The sequence below is a fragment of the Nuphar pumila genome, chromosome 4 (assembly GCF_984573655.1).
Source record: "Nuphar pumila chromosome 4, dmNupPumi1.hap1.1, whole genome shotgun sequence".
In the NCBI taxonomy this organism is placed as follows: Eukaryota; Viridiplantae; Streptophyta; class Magnoliopsida; order Nymphaeales; family Nymphaeaceae; genus Nuphar; species Nuphar pumila.
Window position 1 is genome coordinate 128,730,281 of NC_143252.1, and position 11,046 is coordinate 128,741,326.

The window sequence follows — 11,046 nt, forward strand, 5'->3', positions numbered from 1 at the left end:
TTTCAACCATATGAGTGTTTTAACATATTTATTATGAATTTTAACTTCTTATATAGATCTTGGATTATATCTAAAAACTAAAAAATGTTTAAAATTTGGGTAATTTGACAAAAAATAATAATTAATAATTTTGATATATAAATGCTTCAAAATGGATGCAAGTAAGAAAAATATTTAAATTTTGGGTAATTTGAAAAAAAAAATAAGAATTTATAATTTTTATATACAAATACAAAAATCATAAATAAATTATAAAACCCTAAAATACAAGAAAATAAATCACAAATAAACAAAAAACATAAACTACAAGAAAAAAATTATATATAAGCCATAAAATCAAAGAAACCATAATAAAAAATATAAAAACCCCTAATTTAAACTCTCATAAAAGAAATTCAAAGAAAAACAACTCTAATAAAAAAATATTAATCAAATTAACTATAAAAAACCCTATTTAAAATTTTTTAATTCAAAGCTCTAATAAAAGAAAATCAAAGAAAAAAACCTAATAAAATTAACTATAAAAAAACCCTAATTTAAGAAATTTGATTCAAAGCCTTAATAAAAATACCTAAATCAGATAAAAGAAAATCCTTAATCAAATTATATATGAAAAGCCTTGATTAAAGATATTTGATTCAATAAAAAAAATCAAAGAAAAACCTAATCAAACTAAATACAAAATACCCTAATTAAAAAACAATTCAAAGCCCTAATCAAAGAATTTTTTTATTAAGATCCCTAATCAAAGATCAAGTCAGAACCCTAATAAGAGAGAAGAAGAAAAAGAAGAAGTGAGAGAGACCTGGGTGCCATAGTAAGTAGACTCGCCCGCTCAACCGCTGCACAAGGGTGAGAGAGAGAAGAAAGGGAACAAAGAAAAGTGATAGAGAGCAAGGTGTCATGGCCGACCGCAGGTGGCCTTGCTTGACTGCTGCATAGGAGTGAGAGAGAGAGAGAGGGAGATCTAGGTGTTATCATCAATGGACTCATCACTCAACCACTGCACAAAGGTGAGAGAGAGAATGAGAAGAAAGAAAAGTGATAGAGAGCAGGGTGTTGTGGCCTCACCCGACCACTGCACAAGGGTGAGAGAGAGAAGTTTGGGGTTAGACTCCCCTCCACTAGATTTTTTTTTTAAAGTTGTTCCTCCTATTCTGTTCTCAACATAATAAGTGGGGGGGGGGGGGGAGTATAGAACGACTGTAACTTTCCAATTTAAACCGAAAATTTTAGGATTTTTTTTTAAATCCCTTTACATAATTTTTTTTAAAGAACATATCAAAAACTTTTTTTAGATTTGGTTCAAACATTGGGAGGGTTACACACACTTGAAAGACTAGAATAATTGAATCAAAACATTAATTAAATTGTAATAAATCAAATATGAATATTTCAAACATCAGAGTTTGCAAGACTAAAGAAAAATAATAGAGTAAATAAAATCATTTAGTCCTTCCAACAAGCCTAAAGGAAGGTGACCCTCTTTACGTCACTCAGAGCCTCCTGTCATCAATTTCTAGCTTATTTGTTACCCAAAATATTTAAAATGTAGGAGCATTAGTCACAGCCCCAGTAGGAAAACACCCTACACATAGGCATGAAAAGAATACAAATTCATAAAACATTCATCTTTCCCAATACACTCAATCATAGCATATAAACCCAACATAATTAATGATTACAACACTAATAATTTAATCATGCAAGATTTCATAATAATTCAATCTTAGCATAAAGTGATGTACCTGCATAATCATTAGTCAATAAACAATAATCAAATGGTTCATGTATACCAACATATGTAGGACCTACACATTTCATAAGACATGCATAAAAATTTATGCCAACATTTAATTAACCATTTAACCACTAATGAACATGATCTAATGTATTGTTTTTCTTTTCTTTCCTAAAGGGTACACACTTAGGACCTAATCCTGACTCAACAATCAGATAGATGTTTATTATGCTATATATTTTAATTAATCCATTGATTTGAAGAGTCAAATCAAACATCCATTGAAGTAGTCTTTAACTGAGAGAGAAACTTATAATGGTCTAGGGAATCGATTCCTACTCTGCAGAGCGTGACTATCTACCTAAGATAAATTGATAGCCCTAACCCCCTACAGCGATGACTAGAGGTCCAAGAGGTGTCAATGCCCTCAAAATGTGTCAGTCGATGAGTATACCTCCTACCCTCTCCAAGGTAAGTCACTAAAACAAATGAGCTATTAGGTGTTATTTATATTGTGTCAAATTACAACACTGGGTGCATTCAGCACCAAACTCAACAACCCCAAGCTCCACTAAGAGAAGCTCAACAAACCATGGCCTCACAAGGTACAAACCCATACCTCTTACAATTACTGAGGTATCCTAACATAACTCAAAACCCAACTCAAGGTACGTATTCAACTTAAGGAGCATCAAAGAGTATCTCAAGGTATGTACGCACATTAAGGAGTACCCAAGAGTATCTCAAGGTAGGTACTCAACTTAAATAATACCCAAGACTCCAGTTAGAATGTATGTGTATATGAGCATGTATAACAAAGCCAAACCAAATACTCACAAGCACCCCATTGGTTCTACCAAACCTGACTCACATTCGAGCCTCATATATGCATGCTTCACATGACTTACAACATATTGCATGTCACACACCACACTCTATGATGCATGAGACTCATTTCAATTTTGCATAAACCATAAATTTCATAGAATAACACATGCATGATCATGCATATCCTTTGGTCTAATTATCATGTTTAATCCTCATGTTTAATAAGCAGTCTCATATGCCATCATGCCTAAATAATTCATATGCATACATAAAACATATTCATGACAAATTCTACATTAACATATGCATGATTAACATTTCATATCAAAATCAAACACATGACTTTAGAAAGATAATTTCATAAGTCAAGATATTATTTAAAATCAAGAACTATATAATATCAGAATTTGCATATTGTTCACGGGTCTGACAGACTATAAAAACCAACAAATATAACTCTATAAAAATTCACCATCATGTATGAGGATATTAGCTTTTAATTTCAAGTGATAGATCTAAAAACAATAGTTTTGTTTCCCCGTAAAAATTCACAGACACAAAATTGTTTTTTTGTTCTTGACAAAACCTGCCACAATCTTGCTTCCTAAAGAAGCACTCACCAGGACCAATCCGAGAGGGATTTCATCTTACCAATTTTTTTGGTGAAAGGTATGCTTGTTATCTTTCAGAATTATCTAAGTTTGTCAAAATTTTATGGACTAAACTCTGCCTGAGACAGTTCTAGATCTAGGTTTTCTGCAAAATCTTGAATCTTTTACGATTTGTGTGAGCCTTCAAGATTTAAAGAGAATTAAACATATTCTTTTTTTATTTTTTCAGATCTATTCATCTGATGTAAATGACATATCTAAAAATCAGTCATAACTCGAAAACATTGATTTATTAGATTTTCTGCAAAATCGATTGTCAAGAATCGCTTTGCACGTAAAACATAATTTCTGTCTTGTATTGCAGCAGACATAACCCTCACTTTCGTACCACCAATAAGGCCTAATATTTTTTTAAAACACCTCCCAGATGTCTAAAAGGTCTTTAAACAAGAGTTTGGCCACTAGTGATCCGATTTGAGAGGTAGAATTATTTTACTACGATGGATCGATCAAGAAAATTAAGAAAGCATGGAAAATATAATATAAATCATGAGAAAAACAAGAAAACTCAAGCCTTATCATGAAATAACGATTTTTATTCATGCATCAACCCATGGACAATATCTAAACATCACCTATGGTCATAAAAAGACATCCGATGATGATTATACATGCCTTGAAATCGAAACTATTAAAAGAAATCATGATTTTTGCACAAAATAGCTAGTTTAGGATGCTAACATAAGAAAAAACTATGAAATGCATAAAATAAATTTGCAAAGACATGATTCATAATGTAAACACATGCAAGAAAGCAAATTTACATCCATTCATACTAGAAACAAATATTTAACCATCTAAAATTACGTAGGAATGCGAAACTATGTGTTTCAGGTTACCCGATTTTCTAGTTTAGTCATCCGGGCAAAGATTTACCAAAAATGATTTTATAAATCTATTTTAAAGCATACTAATAAATTAAAAATACTTTCAAAACTTTTTCTAAACCTATTCTAGATTTGATCCACCATGGATCAGCCCGTAGAATCGACAAGATGCACGGTTTACACATTTGCATTCGATCTATGCTACGCGTAGGATGAATCCTACCTTAATCGGGTTCTCAAATGTAGATCAACCTTTGTCTCCCATCTTAGAACCTTAGACGATCTTCAATAGCTGATTGAAAAGCTTCAAAAAGAAGAAAAATGAAGAAGAAGATGGAGAATTCTAATGAGAATAAGAGAGGGAGGGAGAACTAACCTTGTTAATCCTCCTCATGAGGGTCTCTATTTATAGATGGGCTTAAGCAAGAATCCTATCTTTAAAATAAGATGTTAATATTTATTAATTTTTTATTAATCATATAAAAAATTAAATTATGGGTTCTAATTTATTAAATTTTAAAATTAATTAAGCTATAGTAGAAAGGTAAGAACTTCTTACCCTGGCTTAGGTTTCAATGATATGGTAACCTTCTGGGAGGTCTATAGACCCAAAGACTCATCATCAAAATTCGATGTTTAAATAGTCAATTTGATAGCCCTCGAAATGTAGGTCATCATGGTGGTGTTAGATTTAGTCATTCACATATGGATCGATAAAAAAATTTAGTAAATATTGAAAACAATAAATTTTGACTTACAATTAGGCATGAACTTTGATCGATGATAAAATGCTCAAATTAACACCAATCTGGGTATATAAAAAGTCAATTTTAATGCCGTCAAAATGAGAAACGTCAAGGTCAACTTTGATCTAATAAGTGAGTCATTGATCAGTCAAAATTTTTATTGAAACAATAATAACGTTATTCAAAGCATCTAACCCTATGGGTCTAATCCAATGAGATTGGATCCAAATCCACATTGGATCTAAAATCAGGTTTGGATCTGAACCTAACTCATCCAAGATCCAAAACCCTGAGTCACTTCTGAACCCCTATAGGCCACACTAATCGTACCTGACACCCCACTGCGTTGGGCGTGACTCCTATGAGCCTCTCATAGAACCTGGTTTGAGTCGCTTTGTCAACTTAGACTCTCGAATTTTACTTGAATATAAAACTAATTTTAACTCAAATTTTAAAGTTAAAACTAAAATAAAATTGCAAGTGTTACATTCTACCCCCCTTAAAGAAATTTTGTTCACAAAATTTATTACTTACTCAAATAAGTGAGGGTATTTCTTCTTCATGCTAGACTCAGGCTCCCATGTAGACTCTCGAAATTTTGTTCACAAAATTGATCACTTACCTTGGAAGGATCCACAGACACTCCATCCTTCAAGATAACGTGGCCCAAGAACATGACCTCCTCAAAACAAAACTGACACTTAGAGAACTTAGTATATAACTGATGTTCTCTAAGAGTCTGCAATACTATCATCGGGTGATCTCTATGATCTTCCATGCTCTCTAAATAAACCAAGATATCATCTATAAAGACAATCGTAAACTGATCCAAATATAGTCTAAATATCTGGTTCATGAGATCCATAAACCCTATCAGGGCATTCGTAAGCCTGAAGAGTATAACTACAAACTCATAGTGCCCATAACACGTTCTTAATGTCGTCTTAAGAATATCTCCCTCTCTAATCTTCAGCTGATGATATCCAGACCACAGATCGATCTTGAAAAATACCTTCAAAACACCAATAACCCAATTAAAAGATCCAAAATCAATATTATTATTTGGGATATAACATTCAAAAATCTCTAATTTAAATTTACCTTGGCTCTCTGAAGTTGGTTAAGTCTTCAATCATCGGAAACAGGTACTTATTCTTTACACTTGCATGGTTAAGTATCCTATAATCAATGTATAACCTCATTGATCTATCCTTCTTCTTTACAAAAAGGATTGATGCTCCCCATGGCGAAATGCTAGGTTGAATAAATCTCTTATCAAGCAACTCCTATAAATGATTCTTCAGCTCCTCCAACTCAGTTGGTGCCATCTGATAAAGGGCTTTAGAGATTGGAGTTGTTCCACATGCCAACTCTATAGTGAAGTCAATCTCCTGAGTAGGAGGTAACTCCTCAAAAAATACATCGTCAAAGTCATTCACCACATCCAGGTCTCCCAAGTTGGTCGATCTAGGCTCTAACAAGGTAACACTGGCCAAGAAGGCTTCACAACCATTCTTGATACATTATTGAGCCTTTAAAGCTGAGATCAACTTAACCTTCTCCAAAGACTTTCCTGTTCGGTACTCTAAGATAGGGCGATCTGGATGCATAAACCTGATCTTCCTATTGTGGCAATTCATATAAGCATAATGCTCGTATAGCTAGTTCATCCCTAGGATAACATCATACCCAATCATATCCAAAATGATCAGGTTGGCAGGTAGATTCTGCCCAACAATAGTGACCTCTATTTTAGGCAAAAACTTTTAAGCAATAGATCTATCACTCAAAGGCGTTATGATCTCAAGTACATAACCCAAAACTATAGGAGGTAGATCTAACATACAAGCAAACCGAATAGAAGCAAAAAATGGGTCGCTCCCAAATCAAAGAGGACCCTAGTACTAAAGCTTGCAATAGAGAGGGTACCTTCGATGACTTCGGGGTCCTACTCCAGTTCTTCTGCGAAAGTGGCATAGATGGAGTCGATAGTCTTCTTCTAACCCTACTGCTGACGTGACTGATACTACTAATGTTGTTGTTGAGGCTGAATCCCAGCTGGTTGATCTCTCTTGTCCGGCTTCTTCTATGGGCCCTCCCGATAGAAATATCTCTTATGTCCGCAATTCAAGCAAAGACCCAATTTTCATCTAGCACTGCCTGTCAGGATGGAACCAATGGCAACGTTGACATGGTGTCGTATGGTCCTGCTATTGCTGCGATCTCACATCCTTCTTGGTGGGTGATGCAGATTGTTGCCCGCCAAACTTCTTCTTTTGCCCAAATCTCCTTTGGTCACCAGACTTCTGTTGTGGTAGCTTTCCTTGAAACTTTTGGGTCTCTACCCAGTCATCATTAAGCAAAGTGGCCACCTCAATGGCCTCGCTCAACGTCCTAGGTCTACTCATGTAGACCTTCATTTTAAGGGATGACTTCAATCCTCGAGCAAACTTCATAGCCTGATCTGCCTCCTCCATGTACAAATTGGGACAATAGTGCTTCAACCCATAGAAACTCGTGATGTAGTCCTCGAGACTACCCGTCTGCAGCAGGTCTAGAAACTCCTACATTTTCTTGTCTCTGGCATGCTTCAAAAAGTATGCCTCATTGCGAACCTCAAGAAACTAACATGTGGTCTCCCATCACCTCTCTGTGTGCTCCTTTAGCCTGTAAGTCCTGAAACTAACTTGGTAATCCTCCAAAACCACCAGAACTTGAAATATCCACTCGATTTCTTGCACCCAATTCTCAACCAAATATGAATCCCTCTATTTCATGAAAGCAGATGGATCCATGTCCATGAACTTCTTGTAAGTGATACCACTACCTACTACTAGTAAAGGTTGTCTGTCCTGGGCAACCTGTTGCAGGTTGTTGCCCATGGCGTGCATCATAATGGCTTGTTGCTAGACAACCTCAATAAGGTTATTCAGCGTGTTTATGATATCATTGTACCTTGACTGCCAAGTCATCTATAGAAAAAAATTTAAATGAGCTTATACTAAACTTCCTATGTAGTGTCCCTAACATATTACTAAGTTCACACGTCACACTATAATTTTCAAGCAACAATAATATCAAAAGAAACTATGAATAAGCTACCATACTTACACTGATGACCAGATGCTTGACGGGTCAAGAGTCATAAGTCCTTTAACTTAAACTCTGATACCAAGTTTGTAATGCCTTAATTTTTTAAATTGAAAATTCTAATTTTTTTTAATTCCTTTGCACGATTTTTTTTAATACCACAATGAAAACTATTTTTAGATTTGGTTCAAAGCTTGGTCAGGTTACAATTACCAACACACACTTAAAGACTAGAATAATTGAATCAAATCATTAATTAAATTATAATAAATTAAATATTTATCTTTCAAACATCAAAGTTTACAAGACTAAAGAAAAATAATTGAGTAAATAAAATCATTTAGTCCTTCCAACAAACCTAAAGGAACACGACCCTCTTGACGCCACCCCGAGCTTCCTGTCATCGTTCTCTAGCTTATTTGTTACCTGAAATATTTAAAATATAAGGGCATTAGCCATAGTTCAATTGGAAAATACCCTACACACAAGCATGAAAAGAATACAAATTCATAAAACATACATCTTTCTCAATACACTCAATCATAACATGTTATAGCATATAAACTCAACACAGTTAATGATTACAACACTAATAATTTAATCATGCAAGATTTCGTAATAATTCAATCTTACCATAAAGTGATGTACTTGCATAATCATTAGTTAATAAATAATAATCAAAGGGTTCATGTATAGGAACTAGGAATTTTACAAGACATGCATAAAAATTTATGTCAATATTTAATAAACCATTTAACCACTGGTGAACCTTATCTAATGTAATGTTTTTCTTTTTTTTCCTGAAGAGTACACACTCATGACCTAACCTGACTCAACAATCAGATGAAGGTTTATTATGCTATATATTTTAATTAACCCATCAATTCGAAGAGCTAGGCCAAACATCCACTGAAGTGGTTGTTAACTGAGAGAGAAACTTACAATGGTTCAAGGAATCAATTCTTACTTTGTAGAGCGTGACTATCTACCTAGAATAAATTGGCAACCCCAGCCCCCTACACCGACGACTGAGGGCCCAAGAGGTATCAATGCCTTCAAAATGTGTTAGTCAGCGAGTGTACCTCCTACCCTCTCTAAGGTAGGCCACTGAAATAAATGAGCTATTAGGTATTATTTATATTGGGTCTAACTACAATACTGGATGCACTCACCACCAAAACTCAACAATCTCAAGCTCCACTAAGGGAAGATCAATAAACTACGGCCTCACAAAGAACAAACTCACACCTCCTACAGTGATTGAGGTGTCCTAATATAGCTCATTTGAACTTAACTCAAGGTACATATTCAACTTAAAGAGCACCCAAGAGTATCTCAAGGTACATATTCACATTAAGGAGTACCCAAGAGTATCTTAAGGTACGTACTCAACTTAAACAATACCCAAGAGTCCGGTTAGAGTGTGTGTATATGAGCATGTATAACAAAATCAAACCAGGTACTCACAAGCACCACAATGGTTCTACCAAACCTGACTCGCATTTGAACCCTATGTATGCATGTTTCACATGACTTACAACATATCACATGCCATATACCACACTCCATGATGCATGAGACTCATTTTAATTTAGCATGAACCATGAATTTCATAGAATAATATATGCATGATTATGCATACCCTTTGGTCTAATTATCATAGTTAATTCTCATATTTAATATGCAATCTCACATGCCATCATGCCTAAATAATTCATATGCATACATACAACATATTCATGACAAATTCTACATTAACATATGCATGATTAACATCTCATATCAAAATCAAACATATGACTTTTGAAACATAATTTCACAAGTCAAGATATTATCTAAAATCAAGAACTATATAATATCAAAATTTGCATGCAGTTCACGAGTCTGACCGATCATAAAAAAGAATAGATATAACTCTATAAAAATTCATATCTTGTCAGAGGATATTAACTTTCAATTTCAAGTGATAGATCTAAAAGAAACGATTTCATTTGCCCATGAAAATTCACGGACCCAAAACTGTTTTGTTGTTTTTGACAGAACTTGCCAGAATCTTGCTTCCCAAAGAAGTAGTCGCCAGGCCCAATCTGAGAAGAATTTCATCCTTCCAAATTTTTTGGTCAAAGATATGCTTGTTAACTTTCAGAATCATCTGAGTTTGTCAAAAAACTTTATCATATAAAGTTTCTAGGTTTTCTAGACCAGACCCTGCCTGAGATAGTTTCAGATCTAGGTTTTCTGCAAAATCTTAGAATCTTTCACAATTTGTGTGAGCCTTCAAGAATTACAGAAAATAAAATATATTTTTATTTTATTTTTCTCAGATCTATTTATCTAATGTGAATGACATATTCAAAAATCACTCATAACTCAAAATCATTGATTTATTAGAATTTATGCAAAATCATTTGTCTAGCATCGCTCTGCACGCAGGATATAATTTTTGTCTCGAGTTGCAGCATCCATAGCCCTTACTTTCGTACCACCAATAAGGTCCAATAGTTTTTTTGAGATATCTCCTAGATGTTTGGAAGAATGGATTTGGCCATTGGTGATCTGATTTGAGATGTAAAATTATTTTACTATGATGAATCAATCAAGAAAATCAAGAAAGCATAAAAAAGATAATATAAATCATGAAAAAAATAAGAAAAGTCAAGTCTCATCATGGAATAATGATTTTTAATCATGCATCAATCTATGGACAGTATCTAAATATCATCTATAGTTATAAAGAGACGTCATATGATCATTATATATGCATTGTAATCGAAACTATAAAAAAAATCATAATTTTTTTATAAAATAACTAGTTTAAGATGTTAGCATGCGAAAACACCATGAAATGTATAAAATAAATTTGCAGAGATATGATTCATAATATAAACACATGCAAGAAAACAAATATACATCCATTTATACTGGAAACAAAGATTTAACCATTTAAAATTACGTAGAAACACAAAACTATGTGTTTCGGGTTACCTAATTTATCGGTTTAGCCGTCCAAGCAAAATTTTATCAAAAATGATTTTATAAATCTGTTTTAAAGCATAATAATGAATTAAAAACACTTTAAAAACCTTTTTTAAAACTATTCCAGATCTGATCCTCCATAGATCAGCCCATAGAATTGGCAAGAT